Source organism: Triticum aestivum, chromosome 6D, assembly GCF_018294505.1.
Source record: "Triticum aestivum cultivar Chinese Spring chromosome 6D, IWGSC CS RefSeq v2.1, whole genome shotgun sequence".
Classification (NCBI taxonomy): Eukaryota; Viridiplantae; Streptophyta; class Magnoliopsida; order Poales; family Poaceae; genus Triticum; species Triticum aestivum.
Window position 1 is genome coordinate 469,395,765 of NC_057811.1, and position 27,758 is coordinate 469,423,522.

The 27,758-nt window shown below is 49.7% G+C and overlaps 1 pseudogene; it reads right to left on the reverse strand.

Annotated features, from left to right (window-relative positions):
* Window positions 1-26,939, reverse strand: part of LOC123142724 (uncharacterized) — a 96,267-nt pseudogene extending 69,328 nt beyond the window's left edge.
* Between the last annotated feature and the right edge of the window lie 819 nt (window positions 26,940-27,758).

The window sequence follows — 27,758 nt, forward strand, 5'->3', positions numbered from 1 at the left end:
ACTAGTATTTATAACCGAGTACTAATACGCTCCAAAGTGGGAAACCGTTTAGGTTGTGATCGGTGTGAACAGGTTTGCAATTCAATATAGCGTGGTACTAATACGCTCCTAAGTGGGAAACCGTTTAGGTTGTGATCAGTGTGAACAGGTTTGCAATTCAATATGATGGCGTGGAGTAATTTGGAATGTGACGAGACGCAAGCTCAAAATTTATTGACGGTTCTAGTTTCGAAGTGCGGCACTATTCCCGAATGGAGTACTTCTTTTTCTACTCCCTCCTTTCCGGTTTTATAGGGCTTATCTCAAAATTTTAGTTTTTCCATTTTATAAGGCTCAATTTGGTTGTTCCCCAACACATGTTCAGATTCCAAGGTGCATTAAATCATTGCATGCAAGTATTAAGAGAAAATTGACCAATGCATGTACTTTATGCATGCATGCATTGCAATTAATGCATTGATAAACATAATTTTTTGAGAAAAACAAGAGCATTAATTACTAAGATAAACAGAAGGCACTGTAGAAACATTTAGGACGTGAGCTTGTCAATCTGAATGTGGAGGGACACAAGCTTAGCCCCGGCCAGCAGCTTGGGCGGAACTGTCAAGAAGGTCAGCTCCTGCACGTCGACGTCGCCGGGATCCTTGCTGCTTGTCACCTCCATTTCCACCTTGACGGCGTCGGTCGTGCCTTTGGGCTCCCCCGGCGGGCCGTTCGCCCACAGCTTGGCCACATAGTGGGGCAGTGGGGACGCCCCGCTCTGATGCAGACGACCGATACAGCGATAGGCGCACCGATGTCGAGCACGCCGCCGACCAAGAAAAACGCACGGCAGTCCTCCTCCGCGAACAGCAAGAGTCGTGGCTCCGACAGTGGCACTTGCAGCTGGGGCACCTTGCCGTACTGGATCCTGTGCACGGGCATGGGATGCGTGGTGCTGATGTGGTGGTAGAGCACCGGCGGCGGGCCTTCGTAGCCGCAGACGAGCACGGGCATTTGCAGGGCGCGAGCAGACACACGCTCTGCTGATCGGCGAGCTTGTGGTAAGTGACGTAGAGCCCACAGCCTTCGTGTGGGCACTCCACCCTCACCGACGAAAGGACGGAGTCCACCGCCGTGTTCCGCACGTCGAAGCCACCGCTGCGCTCGCACTTCTGGCACTGCCGCTGGTTCCCGGGGCGCTCGACGCGGCAGTCCGCGCAGGCCAGGTGCCCTCCCTTGCACTGCAGAAATCAATCGAACAACACATCAATCAAGAAACCTGCACCTTGCTCAATCAGCCAAACGGATGAGGTGTATTCGAACCTCATACACTGGAGGCGTCAAGGGGCGGAGGCACAAGGGGCAGTGGAGCACGGTGAGGTCCATCGGGACCTTAGAGAGCTCCATCGTCGGGTCCTGTTCGGTCTGCATGATCTCGCCCTCCTCGTGCACAACCATCTCTCGACTTGGGCTGGGGTATTACAAAGCTTTACCGTCACATATTTTATACTACTTCAAGGTGCATTAAATCAACACATGCAAGTATCAAAAGGAGAGTAACGGCATGCATGCATGCGTTGTAATTAATGCATCGGTAAACGCAAATTATTGAAATATATCGAGTGCAGTGCTTTGATGTGTCGTGTCAACTCGTACATCAACGAGAAGTTTGATTATCCTCTCCCTCGCGGACTTAACTGCACCTGCCTTTGGCTGTATGACAGGTTGGACACACACCTGTCGGGCCCACCTGTCATACACGCAAAGGCAGGAGCGTCCCTCCCTCGCCCATGAGCGTGGTGGCTGGCAAGACTAGGAGAAGCTTTCGCTACATGCTCTCCCTCCCGCACGCGGTGGACATGCAGCAGTTCAATCGGTGTCAGATGGCCAGAAGCATACTGTAGTACTCCTCCAGTGCAGTAGTACTCCATCATTGTTCGACTTCCCGAAGAGGCGAACAGCCAAGCGCAGCCAGACGCTCGTGTGGCAGTTTCATGTGTAGAGTAGTCTAGGATAGCGTGTATCGTGCCTGTAAGCTTAAAATCGTTGGGGTCAGCTCCATGCTATGTGGCCATCTCGAAGTTTTTAAAAAAAAATTAAAATAGTCTTCTGGCCCTACCTGACACCCTGGTGATTGTAGTTTGCACGCTCATCTGGTCAAGACAGGAATATATATTTTAATTTGTTTTTTTTGAAAAGGGGGGACTCCCCGGCCTCTGCATCAGAATGATGCATACGGCCACATATATTTTAATTTGTGGTGGGTAAATGTTAGAGGTTGTAGCAAATATATTGTACACTGCGGGTCTTTCAGCCAAGTTTAGAGGCAAGCATGTGGGGCCAGTGATATGATGTGTCGCGTCAACTCGTACAACGAGGAGAAGCTTGATTTTACTACACGCCTTCTCCCTCACCCATGCACGCGGCTACTCGCAAACGAGGACATGCTTTTGCTTAGTAGTACTTCTACAACAAGCTATCCGTCCCGCTCGCGGTGGACGGACATGCAGCAGTGGATTCGACACTGTAGAAGCAGTAGTAGTAACATCATTGTTCGTCTTCTCGAAGAGGCGAAGAGCCAAGCGCAAACCGAACGTTGCAGTTGTGAACATTGGAGCACGCATATAGCCAGGCTCTTGCATGAGACAAAATTGCTATGTGAGCCCACTATTGTACTAGTACGTACAACTACTTGCTAGTATAGCCCTGTAACCAGAAAGGAGTATTTGCCCTTCTAGAGATTTCAACAAGTGACTAGACTACACCGAGACGGAGTACATATGGAGCAAAATGAGTGAATCTGCACCGTAAATAAATACGTACTAGTTCTATCATTTTCCTCTCCGAGGTGCACAATATTGAGTATACTGACTAGTCTCTTTTTGACACGCATTTACGTTTTTTTACACAGTACAGACGCAAGCGCTCATATACACGCGCATACACTCACCCCTATGAATGCACACACGCACGACACTATCATCTTGAAATTTACGAAGTCACCATAGGCACCTCGTCGTCGACGGGTCCATAGGTGCTTGAATGCCAAGGAGGGAGAGGGTAGCGGTTCCCGAGACGTTGAACGGTCAATGATGCATCCTCAATTACATGCAGAGGGAACTAATTGGAGAAGCAGAATAGAGCCAGCATGATGTGAATGCAACACAGTTTGGACTCTCATATAATAAAGGCGCCCCACCACTCCAATCCATCTACTCCCAAGTCTCTGCGCAACACTGCTCACTCCAATCCAAGACCAAGTGACCAGAAGCCACAAGCACCTATGGAGGCGATGGACGCGAGCGGCAGTCGGCTGTGCCAAATCATCCAAGGCGCCGGCCTGCGGCCCCGCACCGCGTTTCCAGACGGTGCTGGCGACTGCAGGCATCATAGCCCTCGCCGACGCCGGCTTCGCCTCTCGCATGGACGACATGATGGTCAACTCCATCCGCAAGTTCACCGCCGTCAAGAAGCGCGCGGACGACCTTGCCGTACTGCTCCAGCCCGCGCGCCCAGGCTCCTCATTGCCTGCCACCCTCATCGGCCTCCATGGTGATGAACTCTTTCAAGCCCTGGTGGCCCTGCAGGTGCCGGAGGTCGCGACGAAGAATGTGCACCTTGAGGCCGCGCTCGCCGCGCGGCGCCTCGCCATGCAAGAAACCGTCGACCTGCACATCCACGTCTATGAGGAAATCGTCTACATAGGCCACTACAAGGCAAGCGAGGATAGAAAGACGTTGGCCTTCTTCCAGCGGCTGGAATCTTTGGACGCCATTGTTCAGAAGCACGTCGACCTGGCCACGAAAGCCGCTGCTACTTGGGCGCCGTTCGGTGGGCCGGCGCCCTGAGTCGAGGAGGTGGACGTCGTCGATGGATGCATCTCTTCTTGCCTCCTGTAACCAGCACTGCATCGCCTCGTGGCCTTAATGTTTTATTAGTATAGTACTCCCTCCGTTCCCAAATATAAGTCTTTCTAAAGATTCCAGCAAGTGACTACTACATACGGAGCAAAATGAGTGAATCTACACTCTAAACTATGTCTACATACATCTGTATGCTGTATTCCATTTGAAATAGTATCTAAAAAGGCTTATATTTATGAACGGAGGGAGTATATGGCATTTTTATTCCAGTCGTAACGTTTTCACTGTGAGGTGGGGCCGCAGTTGAGCAAACCCACCCCGCCCACCGGGCGTCGGCCGCCTTTAGAATTAGAAGAGAGAAACGAGGGAGGAGAGCTAGCTGTAGCACGGACGCTGTTGTCAGATGGGACTCGTGTTTATAGAATAGGAGTACTGAGCACTCGTGCCTCTTTTTTTTTAGGGAAAAATTAGTCGTATGTCTAGTACCACTAGTTGGGTGCGTGCGACCTATAGCTGTCGTCACTTTAGGTCTTCTTTTCGAACCGCGGCTACGCTTCACAGTACATATTATTTCACGCATTTATCCTCCTATATGTACTCCTAGGCTATTTCCACGTGCTCCCATTCGCCGACATGTGGGACATAGAGCATCTGGGTCGTAGTGCATGCACGACTCGGAGCATATGCCGGGGTACTTTACATTTCAGACCTCACGAATTACATGCAAACCCCCCGCAGAAGAATAAATAAATGAATGAATTACTACATGAAACCGGATTATTTTTGTGGAAACCGGAGCACGTTCATTAAATTTTGGACATAACACGTTTATAAAAAATGACCGGACCGAAACCAGTCTAAGGGCCTCTTTGATTTTTCCCGCAAAAAAAAGGGCCTCTTTGATTCGCAGGATACTGAAAACACAGGAATGGGGAAAGTATGATGGCGATGAACCAAGACGAGGAGAACTCTAACTCAGTTAGAGGTTAGAGTTAGATTCTAACCCTGAACTAACTCTAAACCAAAGAGGTGTATGGATGGCAGGGTTAGATTGACAATAAATGCTCTATCTCAATCATTTGACTACTTTGGACCCTATTTCCTGCCGAATTTGGAGGGTGCTTGGATACGTTTTAGTTCATGACTAAAAGTAGTGGGACTAAAACTTGCTAGCCTCACCCATGCTTGGATCCAAATACTAAAGAGACTAAAATCAAGTTAATGAGCATTTATTATCCTCCAAACCCTCCAATCCAGAACTCGCCTGTGTTAAATGAGGAGAGAGAGGACTAATCCACATTTTAGTAGGGGTACCCCTGACTAAATTTTTTTAGTCTCGAGACTAGTTTTAGCCCCACTTTAGTCAGGGGTGCTTGGAACTTTAGCCTCTTAAAGAGACTATTTTTAGTCAGACTAAAATAAGTCCCTTGGATCCAAGCACCCTCTTGGTGTGGCCGGCTCTTCTGTGGCCTCCTCCCGCTCACAATTGACATAAACGAACCATCTATACAAATCAAGCATGCAAAACATGATAATTTTTACTTTGTCCATACAAATGAGATGTCCCACTTAAACATACAAGTCGTCAATCAAGCTTCACAAAATAAAAAAACACTTCATGAAACAAAGAATGAGCTAACTCATCACGGAAGTCATTCACGATAGGGAGGGAGCCCGGAGCCCCTCACGCACCGAGGGAGGAGCTCGCCATCGTCGCTCTGGAGGAAGGCTTTGTAGAGCCCAAGCCCCGGGAACCCCTCCGACGCCGGCCCTTGTGAGTTGAGGTCGACACCGGCATGGGTAGCAGGGCCGCTTGCTGCCGACTAGGAACTTAATCTTTGGGCCTCTAGAAATAATGCAAGCCTGTAACTAAAATACCTAGAAAGGTGAACTGAATCTTTGTGCCTCTAGAAATAATGCAAGCCTGAAACTGAAATACCTAGAAAGGTGAACTGAATCTTTGGGCCTCTAGAAATATTGCAAGCCTGAAAGTGAAATACCTAGAAAGGTGAACTGAATCTTTGGGCCTCTAGAAATAATGCAAGCCTGAAACTGAAATACCTAGAAAGGTGAACTGAATCTTTGGGCCTCTAGAAATAATGCAAGCCTGAAATTGAAATACCTAGAAAGGTAACCTGAATCTTTGGGCCTCTAGAAAGATTTATTACCTCCTCAAGCAGCATCAAACAATTCCATGCGTGCACCACAAATCTATACCAAGTTTGATCAGGATCTACTTTTCCAAATCAGAATTAGCGCTAGAGCAAGCAAGATCAATGATATGGCCGTGAGACAGAGAAGGAACGAACAAGCTCACCCCTCTCGCGACCTCCCTGGTAGATGCGCCGCCGCCGCGCATGACAGAGGGAGAAAAACGACTGGTGAAGGGGGAGCGGGGCGACCTTCGAAGGCCGTAGGGAGAGGGCGGCCGGAGTAGGGCGGCGGAGGCCGGAAGGAGAGGGCGGCCGGAGGAGAGAGAGGGCGAGCGGCCCTATGGGGAACAGAGAGGAGTCGTGCGAGAGGGGGGGGCGATCTGGTGCGGGCAGGGAGATTTTTTTAGTTCTCTTTTAGTGGGCCCGAGGATAACTAACCCAATTAGAACCTCTCCACCGGGCTAGTTTTTTTAGCTGGGTTAGAGCAAACTAGCTCAAACTAACCCCTCTTGTTTCGATAATTTGAGGCTATTTCAACCCAAACTAGCTCTAACTCAGGGATCCAAACAAAGAGGAGTCTTACTGTACATGCTACAGTGTGGACCGTAGCACATTGTTTTTTATGGCCATATCACCACATTGTTTTCAACTGCTGGTTCACTAGGCTGCCGTGGTTCGCACTGCTGGTTCACTGGGCTGCCGTGGTTCGCACTCCTCCGACCTGAGTAGTACTCTAGTATAGTACTAGTATATACCGCATCATTCTTTGATCCTTCTTACTACTCCGACATGTGGGAGAGCTAGCATCCGGGTCGACGTGTCATGCACCAGATTAGAGCGCGGAACGGAAGGGGGGCATCACCCCTGTCGGAGCGCCAGTAATTCATGACTATAGTGAGTGGTCATATCACAAGTCTTTCCAGCAGTAACGCGCCGTCAAATCGCACAGCCCCACTCGCTCACCCACCTCGCCTCTCTGTAAAACCGCCTACCCAAAAACTGCCGCGCGTACTGCCCGGGAAAAGCCCCGCCCTCAACTTTTAACTACGCGAAAATAGTTCGAGATTGTTCGTTCTATATAAATACAGTACGTACTGTATGTTTATTCACCCGTGGGGTTGTTCAATGAATGGAGGGGCGGGGAGCACAAGTGAACAATACTGTAGTACTACTAGTAGTAAGTAGGAGTCGTATAGTAGTCACCTTAAATAGAGAGTTTCTTTTCTTTAATGCCACGTACACAAATTGAAACACTTGTTGTGGAGAGAAAAAAGATAATCACTCCACTATATATGGACGCAGGGGCATGAGCGCTTGCTTTACTAGGGTTGCTCTCTTCATTCTCTCATCCTCTCCAGATATAAACAAGACAGCGGTAGCGACATTTTCTCTCTGCTCACCGCTAGTCACAGATTCGGCCGGATCCCTTTGGCCGGTGTGTGTAGAGGACTAAAAGGTGCATCATTCACACGGTCATCGCCGCCGAGGGAGGAAACCCACAGCTGCCGGAGGGGCCCGATCCTCTGCCCGTGCCGTTCTCTCTGACACAGCGCCGGCTCGGGAGGTCCTCCGACCCTTCTTCCTCCCTGCCGTATTGTCCGCAGATCCGACCTGCCGCCGCTGACATCCCGGCAACCCTCAGGTATAAGTTCTTCGACAGCGGCCTTGCTCTACTGCCCCAGCTCCCCACGTGTCTGCATGTGGATCTTTTTCTACTCCCATCAGCTCTTCCAAAGCCACCTAAATTTTTAGTATTATTAGAGGTAAAGCTACTTCATGCATTCGAATCTAGGGCTTTGTTCAAACAACGAAGAAAGGGGGGAAAGTTGTAGCATGAATCTAGGACTTGATTCAAAGAGGAAATAATATCGTGAAAGTAGTAGAGACCGGATACCCAACCGGTCTCTTGGTTGAAAAGGGAAATAATGGGAAAATGCAGTACAAACTGCATAAGGAACAGATCTATTATTGGTTGAAAAAAGGATAGAAAGTGGTGGCTAGTGGACAAGTCAACAGAGTATGTCCAGGATTAGATTTGCTGCCATCACATAGTAAAGGGTCTCCAGGATTAGATTTGCTGCCCTCACATAGTAAAAGGTCTCAGGATTAGATTTGCTGCCCTCACATAGTAAAAGGTCTCAGGATTAGATTTGCTGCCCTCACATAGTAAAAGGTCTCCAGGATTAGATTTGCTGCCCTCACATAGTAAAAGGTCTCCAGGATTAGATTTGCTGCCCTCACATAGTAAAAGGTCTCCAGGATTAGATTTGCTGCCCTCACATAGTAAAAGGTCTCCAGGATTAGGTTTGCTGCCCTCACATAGCATGAACAAACTCGGCATCACCACTTTATGCCTCCTTGTAGGTACATTGTGCTGATGCGTCCACTGTCGCATGTCCTTATACCAACCTTTTGCTGTTGTTAATGTAAGGGCGCATGTAAAATGAAGCGATCACACTGCTACCTTAGGGACATGTCTAACCAGTGTTATTGTTAATCTAATGCCTCTAGTGATAAGATGCAATTAAACTGTGTTACAAATGGCACTCCTGCTATTTTCCCCATTATGATAAGTAAGTTGCTCCTTTACGCTGCTGAGTGTCCTGGTGTCCCCACGGTCCCATGCCCTTAACCCAACTCTTTAGTTGCTGTTGATTTACTGTGTCTGGTAAACAAGCAATGCCACCATTAAAGTAATCCCATATTTGACGAATCCCATTGTTGATCGTAATGCTTCTGGTAACATGAAGCATTGCTGACGTTTTAAAATTTCTACTGTCCTTGCGTGATTGCCATGAACATAATTAGGATGCTTCTTTTCATTTTGTATATGTTTCGTATATTCTTATTGACCAGCAACTGTTTACTTTCTATCTTTTTGTGTAGATAGGGATATCCATTTCACCTTGTTGCTATTGTGACCTTTTGGTGAACTGCACAAAACACTTTTTTGGAATGAGTGTCTTGTGCAGTTCAACTAAAATGTTACATGGGCAACATCTCTCAATTTTGGTGGAACTGCACAAAATGGTGATTGGAGTTTCCAAAATCTCCGTCAAATTCTGCTGGTAATCTCGTGCAACATTTTATTAGCCTTTGCAAGATGAGCCGTAGCTGAATGATGCAATCTTTGCTTCATTTCAGGCGAACTGCAGAAAAAGTGGCATGAATTGAATCATTGGGTGGAGCTGCAGGTAGACTTCCATTAGTGCCAGTATTATAGTAATCATGCTCTTTATTATCTGCGATGTGCAAACAGGAATACTCAACTACAGATGTTGTGACGGTCAAGAGCATTCGCCAAGTTCTTCGATTGTATGACATGGCTAGCCAAGATGGATTTAATCCCGATATTCACTTTATCAAAAGGCTCTAATGGGTTGGTTCTGAATCTTGCAAGCCGGGAATCAGTGAGATGTGTAGGCATCTTTGTTGTACTTATTATTTGAATCTTATTTGTTGGTTCTGAATCTTGCAAGCTGGGAATCAATGAGATGTGTAGGCATCTTTGTTGTACTTATTATTTGGATCTTATTTGTTGGTTCTGAATCTTGCAAGCTGGGAATCAATGAGATGTGTAGGCATCTTTGTTGTACTTATTATTTGGATCTTATTTGTTGGTTTTGAATCTTGCAAGCTGGGAAACACGGCATGATGATGTAGAGGACAACAACCGTAACAAACAGTTCAAACTTGGTAGTATTATCTTTGTGAAAGTGCGACAAATGTGCTGATCGTGAGCGTCCTGAGAATAATAATTCTAATTGTTGTGCATGTTGATCCGCTGGCACTGATAGAACGAGCGAATGCATTGCTTGTTTTAAGTATAAATTTCTATTAAAGCTAATTAAATTTAAGTAAAGTGACCACTAACTCCTGTTATTACAGTACCAATATAGACCCGCTCGTGAACCGACGTGTGGCCAAGGGTGCATCTTCTGCCGGGCGTGCAGCGGACGAGGGAGGGGTAGTAACTGTTGTCGCCTGTACACACTCAGCTTACTGTTGAATCCAGTTCCCCAAGAGCTGAAAATGAACTGCTGCCGCCGCCTACACACTCGCTCACTCGAAGAGACTCCAATGGCGATCCGAGGGGTGAGCCTGCTGGATATGGACTTCACCAAGGAGTTCCCCTTTGAGTTCGCCGTTCAGTCCTATGGCTGCACCAAGTTGAATGTGATGTACACCAACGATACGGACTCGGTGAAGCTTTGCCTCGCCTCAGTCCTATGGCTGCACCAGGTTTTGGAGCATTCGCCCGTTTCATCGGCAGCGCCGACTGCACCTTCGCTACGGTGGAGAGAAGGAAGAACGCGACGATTCGGCCATCTGGTGCAACAAGCTTGTCGACATCCAGAAGGAATACAAGATCATCAGCAACGGGCAGGAGAAGGACTCCATGGTTGACCTCGCTGACACCATCATCGACCCCTGATACGCCAACATGAAAGAAGATGACCTGAACACGTGGGAGGTACCTCTGAATCTAGCCTACATAACCTACGCGGCCAAGGACGCATACGCATGCTACGACATGTACAGGCAGATCTTGGACATGAGGGCGTGTCTGCTTCCCGTAACCGACGAGTACACGGACAGCCGCAGCGTCATGATCAAGCGTGCCAGGAAGGTCTAGATGTTGTACTTTATCTGTTTATAAGCAACTTTATCATCTGAGTGTTTCATGCATTAGCCTATGTGTTGTAATTATCTGTTTTGTCTGAAATATTTCTTTTAAGAACCCATTAACCTGATTGCTTTTTTTAGTGGCTATTTGCTTATGTATGTAAACTAGTTCACTTGTCCGTAAAAATAAAACTAGTTCACTCGGCTGTCGTGCTTTGAATCTCCTTCCTCCCAACATATTCCCCTCCTCAGGTGGACCCAGCAGGTCTCTGAATTTTCTCCCGCTTTCTTTTTCGATGTAAACTGAGTTTTCTCCCAGTACTTTCCCCTAGAACCAACTCAACTGTCCCACGTCTAGCCTAAAAATTAATAATATCCCACGTACTATTAACTCATCAAATTAAAATGATATTTTATTTCGTAAGTTGAAAGTTCTTACAAAATAATAATAATAATTGTTTATATATAACTTGGCAAGTTAACTCCTAGTGATTGCGTACATAAGCTTGCAAAGATTTTACTCACGTGCAATCATGTGTTTATATTTTTATAACATTTCTCCGTCTAGCCCAACATGATATTTTCACCCAGCCCAGCAAGTCCGCGGATTTCGAGAAAAATGCAAATGGGATTTAAACGGGCTGCATAGATGCTACATCATTGTTTCACCCAGCCCACCAAATGGACTAAAAAAACAAATGGACTGGCTCACATGTGGGCCAGTAGGTCGAAGCCTAAGAAGGCGTTGGCTTTACATCCAACGGCCGACATTCTTCTTCAATCTCTCGTCTTCTTCCCCCAGCGCTGCCGGAACCGCCTGCTCCAGCCTTCGGCGTCCAGCGGCGTTGTTTTGCGCTCCTCAGTGAAACGCTACCCTGCCGACGGCCAGGCCATCCCTCCACTCCGCACCTCCTGTTATTCTCTACCGAGTGTAGGCCCACCCCGCACCCGAACCAGTCAAGTTTCCCACTCCTCTCCGTCTGCGACTCCACTGCCACGTCTTCCCTATCTCCGGGTCGTTCCAGTCTGGGGCCTCGCCGTCGTCCACCGCCTCGGTGCGCTCGGCGCGGCATGGTCAACATACGAGAGTCATCGAAAGAGGACTGTACGTGGAGAGCCTGATGGCTAGGACCCACGAGGTCCATGGTCGCACGCAAGGAAAGTTCCTCCTTATTACGCACTGTACATGCACTGTACGTGGGAAGGGCTTCTGTATTTCGTGAAAAAAACGTTCCCCCCGCTGACAGGTCGGACCCACCAGCTATATCTTCGCACGCAAGGAAGTGCCTCCTTATTACGCACCAAAAAATAAATACCCCCTACTAGCTGGGACCCACCATAGTGGGTGGCTGACTTGTGGGCCTACTAAGTTGACGAGGACGGAGGGCTTTGTCAACTTAGTCAATATGAACGATTCTAGCTCCAGTGACCGTACGATGTCCATCCAACGGCCATAGTGCTTCTTCAACCTCTGGTCTTCTTGCTCCAGCCGCCCAAAGCAGCGCCGGTCGTGCCGCGTGCTCCTGCCTCTCGTGGTCGGCTGTGATGCCACGGAGGCCTCACCGCCCCCTACTACTCCCACCGCTGGCCCAGGGTATCCCTCTACTCACCCACACCCCCTGTTATTCTGCGGCGACGGCAGCCTCACGCCGCAGCCGAACCAGTGAACCCTCGTACTCCTCTCCGCGTGGGCATCCACTGCCGCGTCTTCCCCGGCTCCGCGTCGTCCCCTTCCTAGGCCTCGTCGTCGTCCACCGCCTTGGTGCTCTCGGCGTGGCATGGTCAATGTGGTCAACGACCGACTTCCATCGGAAGAGTACTGTACGTGGAGAGGCTGACAGCTGGGTCCACGGCCACAGCCCAGTTTTTTTGTGATTTGCCAAGTAAGTCGCTTTGTCAGGCCTGTTGGGCTGCAAATCTTTCAAGACGAGGAGAGCTTCATTCGGCTGGCCGAGAAAATGGCCTTCAGTAATGAGAAATGGGCTGTACATTTTTAAAACACATCAAACCGGCAATTAGTTTCAAATATCTTTTTTTCATTTCGAGATTTTAAATTACATTAATTTTTATGCGTGGAGAATTTGTTGGATTTTATATTTATATACATATATTTTTAAAATCAGTTTGAATGTGTGTCGAAATTTCGGGATTAAAAACAGTTTGGACCGCACCGAAATATGCAAAATTTCGTATAATTTTTTAACCGTGGCCACAATATGGGCTGTAATGCTAACAAAAAGAATATGGGCTCCAAAAAAACCTTAAGAATTAGCAAATGGGCTGTAAATTATTAGAAATAATGGCAGATGGGATGTATGCTATTTTCCACAGATTTGAGGCTTTCCTAAAAAAGGTTGACGCACAAGCAGTGACTGTTGGATGTCCATCGAATGCCGTCGTGCTTCTTCAATCTCTGCTCTTCCTGCTCCAGCCGCTCAAACAAGCGCCGGCGGGACTGCCTGCTCCCTCCTCCCCGCGGCCGGCTGTGCTGCCACGTAGGCCTCACCACCCCACCGTACTCCCATCGCTGGCCTAGCCATCCCTCTACTCACCCACACCTGCTGTTATTCTCCGGCGACGGCAGACGAACCAGTAAACCCTCGTACAGTCGTACTCCCCTCCGCGTGGGAAACAACTGCCGAGTCTTCCCTGCCTCCGTGTCGTTCCCTTCCTAGGCCTTGCCGTCGTCCACCGCCCTGGTGCTCTCGGCGCGGCCTGGTAAACGTGGTCAACGACCGACATGCATTTGAAGTGGACTGTACGTGGAGAGGCCGACAGCTGGGTCCACGGCCGCACGCAAGGAAATGCCTCCTTATTACGCGCAAAATAATGATTCCTCCACCTGACATCAGGAACCCACTGAAAGGGCCTCTGTATTTCATGAAAAAAAACGTTACCGCCGCTGACAGCTCAGACCCACCAGCTATATCTTCGCACGCAAGGAAGTGCCTCCTTATTACGCACAAAAAAATGAATACTCCCCGTGCTAGCTGGGACCCACCATGAGGCTGACTTGTGGGCCTACTAAGTTGACTGGGACGGGGGCCTTTGTCAACTTTAGTCAATATGAACGATTCTAGCTCCAGTGACCGTACGATGTCCATCCAACGGCCGTAGTGTTTCTGCAACCACTGGTCTTCTTGCTCCAGCCGCCCAAAGCAGCGCCGGTCGTGCCGCATGCTCCTGCCTCCCGTGGCCGGCTGTGCTGCCGCGGAGGCCTCACTGCCCCCTACTATTCCCACCGCTGGCTAGGCCCTGCGACAACGGCAGCCTCACATGGCAGCTGAACCAGTGAACCCTCGTACTCCTCTCCGCGCGGGCTTCCACTGCCGGGTCTTCCCCGGCTCCCCGTCGTCCCCTTCATAGGCCTCGCCGTCGTCCACCGCCCTGGTGCTCTCGGCGCGGCGTGGTCAACGTGGTCAAGGAACGACTTCCATCGGACGTGGACTGTACGTGGAGAGGCTGACAGCTGGGTCCACGGCCGCAGCAAGTAAGTGCCTCCTTATTACGCGGAAAATAATAATTCCTCCACCTGACAGCTTGGACCCACCGGACGGGCCACTGTATTTCGCGAAAAAACATTTCCCCCTGACTGCTGGGACCCACCAGCTACATCTTCGCACGCAAGGAAGTGCGTCCAGGCAAAAAAAAACGATTCGCCCCCCTGACTGCTGGGACCCACCAGCTACATCTTCGCAGGCAAGGAAGAGCCTGACAGTCGGGACCCACCTGGTCGAAGCGTACGTAGCGTTGTCATTCTGGTCGCGAACGTGTACGTACATATATACTGGTGGATGTAGAGGCGCGCACGTGTCGTAGTAGAGGCGCGTACGTGTCATAGTAGAGGCGTGCACGTAGCATGTACACGTACGTACAGCGGCCAGGGTGCAAGAAAGAAAATACGGTCACGTATGTGTACATACGGGCGGGGTTTCGAACGCCTACACGCGCATACGTACGGCCAGGGCTCGTGTACATGGCTGGGTCGGAACGGAGAAACAACGTCGTCGTCGTGTTCATGAGGAGGCAACGGAATGCGTCATGTTCATGGGGAGGCAACGGAATGCGTCGTGTTCATCGGGAGGCAACGGAATGCGTGGGAGCCAACCGGCTGGGTCGGAACGGAATGCGTCGTCGTGTTCATCGGGAGGCCTTGGACGGAACAGCCAATGGAAACGAGGCATGGCGTACCGCAGAACGGAGGAAACGGCATTGTGTTCGACCGGCCACGTTTGAAACGGGATCCTGTTCATCGGGAGGGGTCTGGCGTACCGCAAAACGGAGGAAACGGACCTCCTACGGTCGAAACGGGGTCCTGTTGATTGGGAGGGGTCTGGCGTACCGCAAAACGGAGGAAACGGACTTGTGTTGGAGCGCTACGGTCGAAACCGGGGTCCTGTTCATCGGGAGGGGTGTGGCGTACCGCAAAACGGGACTGTTCATCTCCACCGTCGACCCCCTCCAGCCTCCACGGGCTACTGTTCATCCACCGTCGACCTCCTCCAGCCTCCACCTGCGACTGTTCATCCACGGGCTCCTGTTCATCCAGCCTCCACCACGCGCTACTCCACCGGCTACTGTTCAACCAGCCCTCTCCACGGGCTCCTGTTCAACCACCCCTCCACGGGCTACTGTTCATCCACCCCTCCACCGTCTACTGTTCATTCTGCCCTACACGGAGTGGACCTGTTCATCCCGCCCTCCACGTGGTCCTGTTCATCCAGCCCCAACCGGCTCGTTCGATCGGGGTCCTGTTCATCCAGAGGCAACATCACGGGGTCCTGTTCATCCACCCCCACCGGGAACTGTTCATCCAAACCCCCCCAGCAACGCTCACTGTTCATCCAGAGGCAGCATCGATGGGCTTTAGTTAGCAGCAGTAGGGAAGGAATCGCTCGATCAGGTTCAGTTAACAGCCATCGATCGATCGCTTGGGTTCAGTAACGCGTAGCCTGCAGTGCAATCGCTCGGGTTCAGTTAGAGCCCAACGCCTCGCTCGGGTTCAGTTAGAGCCAACGCCTCGCACACACGCGCGTACGTGTACGAGAGAAACGTGCATTGCTCGGCCCCCGACCTCCCACCATAACCGGGAACTCCCCGAAATTTTCCTTGCCCTCGCTTCTACCACGGTTTTTTCCGTCATGGACGGCCCAAAGAATGTCATGCAGCTGCGTCTCCGGCCTGCCCAGGACGAAAAACCCATTTTCTGTCATGATTTTTTGTCATAGAATTAGGACCCACCACATCTATGATGATACCGGGTTTTGTCACAATTATCGTCATAGAAGTGTCATATGTATGACAGAAAAAAATTCGTTCGGCCCAAAATGTCACGGATGTGTCTTTTTTTTGTGGTGATAGCGGGTCCCGCTCGCTTGTCCGACTGGTGGCGTGTATCGTGCCAGCGCGCGATGGTGGTCTGAGCATCTTCGTGAGCTCGTTCTCAAAGAACATGGCGCTGGTCGCGGAGGGTCTGCGGGTCAGACGACGCTATGAAGATGTTATCACAAGCGTCATCACGACAGGCCGATGCCCGCGACGGCTGGCGAGGAGGAGGAGAGTGCACCGTGGCCGTAGCTCCCCTGGTCCTCCCAGCGCCAGCACTTGGCCGCTCGGTGGAGCGCCGACCCGAGGGCTCCGCCGGTCACGGATCGTCTTCGTTGGCGACGGCGACGAGGCTCCGGATGGTGGCCCTCCACTCGTCGAGCTTCTCTGCAGCAGGAGGGAAGTCGAGGAGCAGCTGCGCGCGCGCCAAAGCTTCTGCTGGCATGGGTGGCGGCGACAGCTGCATGGATCGCGGCGCGCTTCGACTTCTAACTGCGTTAGAAGGAGCTCCGCTATGACCCAGCGGCTGCGTGCCATTTCCGCCAGCACTTCGGCGGGCATGCTGAACCCCTTCATCCCGCGGATGACGCACATGGCTCTTCCCACGGCGGTGCCCAGGGTCACCAACGTGGTGACGCTGCTCGGCGCGCACACCATGGGAAGAGCGCGTAGTGGTCGCCGGTGTGGGCGTCTTGGAGGTCGCTGCGCCGCCCGGAGGTGGCACAATGACACCCCTAGAGGGCCATGCGCCACCTGCGGGGGGCCCAGCTCCGTCTTTGGATCTGGCGACGTGTGGCCGGTCGTCTGGTGCGCGAACGACACCGCTTGCCAGGCTCTGGCTGCCATGGCGATGCTGGTGCTCGCGGACCGCGGCCCGGGTCCTGTCCGCGACCGGTCCACTGCTCGTCCGCACCGGCACGGGCCGTTCGGCTCCCAACGAGCCGATCGCCGTGGCCGTCTTCTTCTTGGGAGCCATGGCAACGAAGAGCTGCTAGGCTAACTACTAGAACAGATTCTCACAATTGCGCCCCCTACCTGGCGCGCCAAAGATGTCGATGTGAAACGACACCTATGGGATCACAAGAATTGCTACTACGGTTGCCGGGGCGCAGGGTTGCAAGAAGAGCAGGATCATTAGTCAGCACAAGGACCGTTTACCCAGGTTCGGGCCGCGAGGATGCGTAAAGCCCTAGTCCTGCTTTGGTGGGTGTATTTCAGAGAGTTCTTGAGCTCTCAAACTAGCTGTGGTGAGCGTGTGGTTCGAAAGGGCCGAATCCTTCTCCAGTATGCCATGGGCCTCCTTTTATAGGCGAAAGGGGCTGCCACAGTGGCATACAGGAGGTGGAAAGGCGTAGAGTATTGCGAGCTTATCGCTCGTATTACAGGACAAGTCACATTTAATGCGCTGCTGAGGTGTCCCCTAGCTTTATCAGGGACGGGGGCGAGGCCCGTCCCGTCCGTCGCCGCTCCTCTTCGCTTCCACACGCGCCCTGGCCAGCGACGTGTGCGGCTCCATGTAGGCAGGCAGGCAGCTGAGGTGGTGCGGTGGTAGGGTCTTCACGAAGATCTGCATGCCGCCACGCAGGCGCCTGCTGAGTTGGCCTGGAAGCTGCATGCTGCCACGCAGGTGCCCGCCCAGCTGGTTTGGGCTGGCAGCTGCATGTGAACGGCGGTGGAGACTTGGCTGGTACGGGCCTGGCAGTGGCCCTGTTGGCGTCTTCGGCGAGAGCCTTGCAGGGGGGCCCGACAAGGGTCTTGCTGTGGCGTGCTGTCGTCCCCGGCAAGAATCTTGCCGGGGGTCTTGTGGCTCTTTTCAGTAAGGATCTTGCCGAGGATCATTGTTTTCTAATCCTCATCTGATCTTGAATATGTCTTGTCTTCACAAACATCTGCATGCCACCACAGAGGTGCCTCCCGAGCCCTGGGCCAACGTGGTTGATGGTGTTGGGGACCGTGGGCTCAAGGGTGGCTCGCTCTGTTGGTGTGGGGCGAGCTGCCCCGGCAAGGGTCTTGCCGGGGCTGCTGAGGCTGCCCCGGCAAGGGTCTTGCCGGGGGAACCTGCTTCGTCCCTCTGCTCTTTGTGGTCTTGGCCTTGGCGTTGCTCTGGTTATCATGGGCTTCGGTCTTACCTTGGCTCACCTCCCCTGTTCTGCTTGGTGTGACCGTGGGCGCGGCTCTGACTGCCCGTGCACAGGTAAAGGGGTACAAAAGTGCGCCCTTCCTTTTGTACACCGACATCTTGCCTGTGTTACAAGGTGTGAAATTGAGTAAGACTCAAAGCCCGACCACGACAGAAGATAGAAAATGAAAGTCATTCCCTATGCCTCAGCCATAGGTTCTATAAAGTATGCCATGCTGTGTACCAGATCTATTGTATACCCTACACTGAGTTTAGCAAAGGGAGTACAATAGTGATCTAGGAGTAGATCACTGGACAGCGGTCAAAATTATCCTTAGTAGAATAAGGATATGTTTCTCGATTTTGGAGGTGACAAAAGGTTCATCGTAAAAGGTTACGTCGATGCAAGTTTTGACACTGATCCAGATGACTCTAAGTCTCAAACTGGATACGTATTGAAAGTGGGAGCAATTAGCTAGAGTAGCTCTGTGCAGAGCATTGTTGACATAGAAATTTGCAAAATACATACGGATCTGAATGTGGCAGACCCGTTGACTAAACTTCTCTCACAAGCAAAACATGATCACACCTTAGTACTCTTTGGGTGTTAATCACATAGCGATGTGAACTAGATTATTGACTCTAGTTAAACCCTTTGGATGTTGGTCACATGACGATGTGAACTATGGGTGTTAATCACATGGTGATGTGAACTATTTGTGTGAAATCACATGGCGATGTGAACTAGATTATTGACTCTAGTGCAAGTGGGAGACTGAAGGAAATATGCCCTAGAGGCAATAATAAAGTTATTATTTATTTCCTTATTTCATGATAAATATTTATTATTCATGCTAGAAACTTGATACATGTGTGAATACATAGACAAACATAGTGTCACTAGTATGCCTCTACTTGACTAGCTCGTTGAATTGATGTTTAAAGTTTCCTAGCCATGGACATGAGTTGTCATTTGATTAACGGGATCACATCATTAGGAGAATGATGCGATTGACTTGACCCATTCCGTTAGCTTAGCACTATGTTTGTTTAAGTTTATTGCTATTGCTTTATTCATGACTTATACATGTTCCTATGACTATGAGATTTTGCAACTCCCGTTTACCGGAGGAACACTTTGTGTGCTACCAAACGTCACAACGTAACTGGGTGGTTATAAAGGTGCTCTACAGGTGTCTCCGAAGGTACTTGTTGAGTTGGCGTATTTCGAGATTAGGATTTGTCACTCCGATTGTCGGAGAGGTATCTTTGGGCCCTCTCGGTAATGCACATCACTATAAGCCTTGCAAGCAATGTGACTAATGAGTTAGTTGCGGGATGATGCATTACATAATGAGTAAAGAGACTTGCCGGTAACGAGATTGAACTAGGTATTGAGATACCGACGATCGAATCTCGGGAAAGTAACATACCGATGACAAAGGGAACAACGTATGTTGTTATGCGCTTTGACCGATAAAGATCCTCGTAGAATAATTGGGAGCCAATATGAGCATCTAGGTTCCGCTATTGGTTATTGACCAGAGACGTGTCTCGGTCATGTCTACATAGTTCTCGAACCCGTAGGGTCCGCACGTTTAAAGTTCGGTGACGATCGGTATTATGAGTTTATGTGATTTGATGTACAGAAGGTAGTTCGGAGTCCCGGATGAGATCGGGGACAAGACGAGGAGTCTCGAAATGGTCGAGATGTAAAGATCGATATATTGGACGACTATATTCGGACATCGGAAAGGTTCCGAGTGATTCGAGTTTTTTTCGGAGTACCGGGAGAGTTACGGGAATACGAGAGTACATATGGGCCTTAATGGGCTTTAGGGGGAAAAGAGGAGAAGCCACGAGGGCTGGTCGCACGCCCCCCATGGGCCTAGTCCGAATTGGACTAGGGGAGGGGCTGCGCCCCCTCTTTCCTTCTCCTCCCCCTCTCCTTCCTCCCCCCTCCTAGTGGGACTAGGAAAGGGGAGTCCTACTCCCACTAGGAGGAGGACTCCTCCTCCTGGCGCGCCCTGCAAGGGCCGGCCGGCCTCCCCTCTTGCTCCTTTATATACGGGGGCAGGGGGCACCCCATGAAACAACAAGTTGATCTGTTGATCTCTCCCAACCGTGTGTGGTGCCCCCCTCCACCATATTCCACCTCGGTCATATCGTAGCGGTGCTTAGGCGAAGCCCTGCATCGGTAGCAACATCATCACCGTCATCACACCGTCGTGCTGACGGAACTCTCCCGTGAAGCTCTGCTGGGTTGGAGTTCGCAGGACGTCATGCAGTTGAACGTGTGCTGAACTCGGAGGTGCCGTACGTTCGGTACTTGGATCGGTCGGATCGTGAAGACGTACGACTACATCAACCGCGTTGTGCTAACGCTTCCGCTTTCGGTCTACGAGGGTACGTGGACAACACTCTCCCCTCTCGTTGCTATGCATCACCATGATCTTGCGTGTGCGTAGGAAATTTTTTGAAATCACTACGTTCCCCAACACAAAATTGTACTAAAGTTGTACTAAAGGTGAATTAGATGGAGTATTGTGTTTTTGTTGATGCTCCTTTTTTTTACACACACAGCACATCTATCAATATAAGAGAAGAAAGAATAAAACTGTATAACAGTAGCCAGAATCTCTCATGCATCTTTTTGTCATATGAATAGAGAGCAAATCAGGCCGATCCAGAGCTATTGACAAAAACTATTGGCTTACGGTTCCACACATGCAGGTCATAAAAGAAAACGTTGGATGTTTTAATATTCTAAACTGAGATAGCATCCCATGGTCTCCATGCAAATTCTTTATATTGCGGTTGCCTTTACCAACATAGAATATCTACTGCTAAACAGAGAAGCAAACTGTTGGCCTTAACAGGTACTTCACACATATTACTACGACGGCAGCACTAGAAGCAAACTGGTTTTCAAGATGCCCTTGTTCATCACCACATCCTAGCACTAGTAGAAAAATGCCCATTTGTCCCGGTTCTAGAGCATTTGTCCCGGTTCAAGAACCGGGACTAAAAGGTCGGTACAAAAGCCCCATACCTTTAGTCCCGGTTCTTATACCAACCGGGACAGATGGACCACCACGTGGCCGCTGCGACGAGCCCAGGCAGGAGGGCCTTTGGTTGGTAGCACCAACCGGGACCAAAAGGCATCCACGCGTCAACAGCTGGTAGGAGTTGAGGTGTTTTTTTTGAAACGGGGTGGGTTTAGGGGGGTTTGGGGGGTTAATTTAGGGTGTTAGCTAGCTAATAGAGAGAAGTGTCCTCTCTTATCTTCGTGCTTGGTTTACCAGCGCTACTGCTATGCCTAAACATGGCTTAGATTGAAGTGAAGGTAACATGTGGTGCATGTCGAAAGTAATACTAATCCTAACTTGATCACGTTTGGATTAGTACTATTTTTGACATGCACCACATGTTGCCTTCACTTCAATCCAATCCATGTTCATTTCACCTACTGATATATAATAGCTCTTCATGCTCGCATCATGCATCTGTTGGGAATCGTAGCATAATTTCAAAAAAATTCCTACGCTCACCAAGATGCATCTATGGAGTCTACTAGCAACGAGGGGAAAGGAGTGCATCTACATACCCGTGTAGATCGCGAGCGGAAGCGTTCCAATGAACGTGGATGACGGAGTCGTACTCGCCGTGATCCAAATCACCGATGACCGAGTGCCGAACGGACGGCACCTCCGCGTTCAACACACGTACGGTGTAGCGACGTCTCCTCCTTCTTGATCCAGCAAGGGGGAAGGAGAGGTTGATGGAGATCCAACAGCACGACGGCGTGGTGGTGGATGTAGCGGGTCTCGGCAGGGCTTCGCTAAGCTTCTGCGAGAGAGAGAGAGAGAGGTGTTGCAGGGGAGGAGGGAGGCGCCCAAGGCTGTTGTATGCTGCCCTCCCTCCCCCCCCCCTTTATATAGGCCCCCTGGGGGGCGCCGGCCCTGGAGATCAGATCCAAGGGGGGGCGGCAGCCAAGTGGGGGGGAAGGGGTGCCTTGCCCCCCAAGGCAAGGGGGAACTCCCCCCCCCTAGGGTTCCCAACCCTAGGCGCAGGGGGGGAGGCCCAAGGGGGGCGCCCCAGCCCACTAAGGGCTGGTTCCCTTCCACTTTCAGCCCACGGGTCCCTCCGGGACAGGTGGCCCCACCCGGTGGACCCCCGGGACCCTTCCGGTGGTCCCGGTACAATACCGGCAACCCCCGAAACTTTCCCGGTGGCCGAAACTGGACTTCCTATATATAATTCTTCACCTCCGGACCATTCCGGAACCTCTCGTGACGTCCGGGATCTCATCCGGGACTCCGAACAACTTTCGGGTTTCCGCATACATATATCTCTACAACCCTAGCGTCACCGAACCTTAAGTGTGTAGACCCTACGGGTTCGGGAGACATGCAGACATGACCGAGACGCCTCTCCGGTCAATAACCAACAGCGGGATCTGGATACACATGTTGGCTCCCACATGTTCCACGATGATCTCATCGGATGAACCACGGTGTCGAGGATTCAATCAATCCCGTATACAATTCCCTTTGTCAATCGGTATGTTACTTGCCCGAGATTCGATCGTCGGTATCCCAATACCTTGTTCAATCTCGTTACCGGCAAGTCTCTTTACTCGTACCGCAATGCATGATCCCGTGACTAACGCCTTAGTCACATTGAGTTCATTATGATGATGCATCACCGAGTGGGCCCAGAGATACCTCTCCGTCATACGGAGTGACAAATCCCAGTCTCGATCCGTGCCAACCCAACAGACACTTTCGGAGATACCCGTAGTGCACCTTTATAGTCACCCAGTTACGTTGTGACGTTTGGCACACCCAAAGCACTCTTACGGTATCCGGGAGTTGCACGATCTCATGGTCTAAGGAAAAGATACTTGACATTGGAAAAGCTCTAGCAAACGAAACTACACGATCTTTTATGCTATGCTTAGGATTGGGTCTTGTCCATCACATCATTCTCCTAATGATGTGATCCCGTTATCAATGACATCCAATGTCCATAGTCAGGAAACCATGACTATCTGTTGATCAACGAGCTAGTCAACTAGAGGCTTACTAGGGACACTTTGTGGTCTATGTATTCACACATGTATTACGATTTCCGGACAATACAATTATAGCATGAATAACAGACAATTATCATGAACAAAGAAATATAATAATAACCATTTATTATTGCCTCTAGGGCATATTTCCAACAGTCTCCCACTTGCACTAGAGTCAATAATCTAGTTACATTGTGATGAATCGAACACCCATTGCGTCCTGGTGTTGATCATGTTTTGCCCTAGGGAGAGGTTTAGTCAACGGATCTGCTACATTCAGGTCCGTGTGTACTTTACAAATATCTATGTCTCCATTTTGAACACTTTCACGAATGGAGTTGAAGCGACGCTTGATATGCCTGGTCTTCCTGTGAAACCTGGGCTCCTTCGCAAGGGCAATAGCTCCAGTGTTGTCACAGAAGAGAGTCATCGGGCCGACGCATTGGGAATCACCCCTAGGTCGGTAATGAACTCCTTTATCCAGACTGCTTCCTGTGCTGCCTCCGAGGCTGCCATGTACTCCGCTTCACATGTAGATCCCGCCACGACGCTTTGCTTGCAACTGCACCAGCTTACTGCTCCTCTATTCAATATATACACGTATCCGGTCTGTGACTTCGAGTCATCCAGATCTGTGTCGAAGCTAGCGTCGACGTAACCCTTTACGACGAGCTCTTCGTCACCTCCATAAACGAGAAACATATCCTTAGTCCTCTTCAAGTACTTCAGGATATTCTTGACCGCTGTCCAGTGTTCCTTGCCGGGATTACTTTGGTACCTTCCTACCAAACTTACGGCAAGGTTTACATCAGGTCTGGTACACAGCATGGCATACATAATAGACCCTATGGCCGAGGCATAGGGGATGACACTCATCTCTTCTATATCTTGTGCCGTGATCGGGCATTGAGCCGTGCTCAATTGCACACCTTGCAATACAGGCAAGAACCCCTTCTTGGACTGATCCATATTGAACTTCTTCAATATCTTGTCAAGGTATGTACTCTGTGAAAGACCAATGAGGCGTCTTGATCTATCCCTATAGATCTTGATGCCTAGCGTATAAGCAGCTTCTCCAAGGTCCTTCATTGAAAAACACTTATTCAAATAGGCCTTTATACTTTCCAAGAATTCTATATCATTTCCATCAATAGTATGTCATCCACATATAATATGAGAAATGCTACAAAGCTCCCACTCACTTTCTTGTAAACACAGGCTTCTCCATAAGTCTGTGTAAACCCAAACGCTTTGATCATCTCATCAAAGCGAATGTTCCAACTCCGAGATGCTTGCACCAGCCCATAAATTGAGCGTTGGAGCTTGCATACTTTGTTAGCATTCTTAGGATCGACAAAACCTTCCGGCTGCATCATATACAACTCTTCCTTAAGGAAGCCGTTACGGAATGCCGTTTTGACGTCCATCTGCCATATCTCATAATCACAGTATGCGGCAATTGCTAACATGATTCGGACGGACTTCAGCTTCGCTACGGGTGAGAAAGTCTCATCGTAGTCAACCCCTTGAACTTGTCGATAACCCTTAGCGACAAGTCGAGCTTTGTAGATGGTCACATTACCATCTGCGTCCGTCTTCTTCTTAAAGATCCATTTGTTTTCTATGGCTCGCCGCTCATCGGGCAAGTCAGTCAAAGTCCATACTTTGTTCTCATACATGGATTCTATCTCGGATTTCATGGCTTCTAGCCATTTGTCGGAATCCGGGCCCGCCATCACTTCTTCATAGTTCGAAGGTTCACCGTTGTCTAACAACATGATTTCCAGGACAGGGTTGTCGTACCACTCTGGTGCGGAATGTGTCCTTGTGGACCTACGAAGTTCAGTAACTTGATCTGAAGTTTCATGATCATCATCATTAACTTCCTCCCCAGTCGGTGTAGGCACCACAGGAACATTTTCCCGCGCTGCGCTACTTTCCGGTTCGGAAGGGGTGACTATCACCTCATCAAGTTCCACTTTCCTCCCACTCAATTCTTTCGAGAGAAACTCCTTCTCTAGAAAGGACCCGTTCTTGGCAACGAAGATCTTGCCTTCGGATCTGAGGTAGAAGGTATACCCAATAGTTTCCTTAGGGTATCCTATGAAGACGCATTTTTCCGATTTGGGTTCGAGCTTTTCAGGTTGAAGTTTCTTGACATAAGCATCGCATCCCCAAACTTTTAGAAACGACAGCTTAGGTTTCTTCCCAAACCATAATTCATACGGTGTCGTCTCAACGGATTTAGACGGTGCCCTATTTAAAGTGAATGCGGCAGTCTCTAAAGCATAACCCCAAAATGAGAGCGGTAAATCGGTAAGAGACATCATAGATCGCACCATATCCAATAGAGTGCGATTATGACGTTCGGACACACCATTTCTCTGAGGTGTTCCAGGCGGCGTGAGTTGTGAAACTATTCCACATTTCCTTAAGTGGGTACCAAATTCGTGACTTAAATATTCTCCACCACGATCTGATCGTAAGAATTTTATTTTTCTGTCACGTTGATTCTCGACTTCGCTCTGAAATTCCTTGAACTTTTCAAAGGTTTCAGACTTGTGTTTCATTAGGTAGACATACCCATATCTACTTAAATCATCAGTGAGAGTGAGAACATAACGATATCCTCCACGAGCCTCAACACTCATTGGACCACACACATCGGTATGTATGATTTCCAATAATTTGGTTGCTCGCTCCATTGTTCCGGAGAACGGAGTCTTGGTCATCTTACCCATGAGGCATGGTTCGCACGTGTCAAATGATTCGTAATCAAGAGACTCCAAAAGTCCATCTGCATGGAGCTTCTTCATGCGCTTGACACCAATGTGACCAAGGCGGCAGTGCCACAAGTATGTGGGACTATCGTTATCAACTTTGCATCTTTTGGTATTCACACTATGAACATGTGTAACATCACGTTCGAGATTCATCAAAAATAAACCATTGACCAGCGGGGCATGACCATAAAACATATCTCTCAAATAAATAGAACAACCATTATCCTCAGATTTAAATGAGTAGCCATCTTGAATTAAGCGAGATCCAGATACAATGTTCATGCTCAAAGCTGGCACTAAATAACAATTATTGAGATTTAAAACCAATCCCGTGGGTAGATGCAGAGGTAGCGTGCCAACGGCGATCACATCGACCTTGGAACCATTCCCGACACGCATCGTCACCTCGTCCTTCGCCAGTCTCCGTTTATTCCGTAGTTCCTGTTTTGAGTTACAAATATGAGCAACCGCACCGGTATCAAATACCCAGGAGCTACTACGAGTACTGGTAAGGTACACATCAATTACTTGTATATCACATATACCTTGGGTGTTGCCGGCCTTCTTCTTGTCCGCTAAGTATTTGGGGCAGTTCCGCTTCCAGTGACCACTTCCCTTGCAATAAAAGCACTCAGTCTCGGGCTTGGGTCCATTCTTTGACTTCTTCCCGGTAACTGGCTTACCGGGCGCGGCAACTCCCTTGCCGTCCTTCTTGAAGTTCTTCTTACCCTTGCCCTTCTTGAACTTAGTGGTTTTATTCACCATCAACACTTGATGTTCCTTTCTGATCTCTACCTCAGCTGATTTCAGCATTGAATATACCTCGGGAATGGTCTTTTCCAGCCCCTGCATATTGTAGTTCATCACAAAGCTCTTGTAGCTTGGTGGAAGCGACTGGAGGATTCTGTCAATGACCGCGTCATCCGGGAGATTAACTCCCAGCTGAGACAAGCGGTTGTGCAACCCAGACATTCTGAGTATGTGCTCACTAACAGAACTGTTCTCCTCCATTTTACAGCTGAAGAACTTGTCGGAGACATCATATCTCTCGACCCGGGCATGAGCTTGAAAAACCAGTTTCAGCTCCTCGAACATCTCATATGCTCCATGTTTCTCAAAACGCTTTTGGAGACCCGGTTCTAAGCTGTAAAGCATGCCGCACTGAACGAGGGAGTAATCATCAGCACGCTGCTGCCAAGCGTTCATAACGTCTTGGTTCTCAGGGATTGGTGCTTCACCTAGCGGTGCTTCTAAGACATAATCTTTCTTGGCTGCTATGAGGATGATCCTCAGGTTCCGGACCCAGTCCGTATAGTTGCTGCCATCATCTTTCAGCTTGGTTTTCTCTAGGAACGCGTTGAAATTGAGGACAACGTGGGCCATTTGATCTACAATACATAGTGTAAAGATTTAGACTAATTTCATGATAATTAAGTTCATATAATCAAATTATTTAATGAACTCCCACTCAGATAGACATCCCTCTAGTCATCTAAGTGAAACATGATCCGAATTCGACTAGGCCGTGTCCGATCATGACGTGAGACGGACTAGTCAAGATCGGTGAACATCTCCATGTTGATCGTATCTTCTATACGATGCATGCTCGACCTTTGGGTCCTCCGTGTTCCGAGGCCATGTCTGTACATGCTAGGCTCGTCAAGTGAACCTAAGTGTATTGCGTGTGTTCCGAGGCCATGTCTGTACATGCTAGGCTCGTCAACACCCGTTGTATTCGAACGTTAGAATCTATCACACCCGATCATCACGTGGTGCTTCGAAACAACGAACCTTCGCAACGGTGCACAGTTAGGGTGAACACTTTCTTGA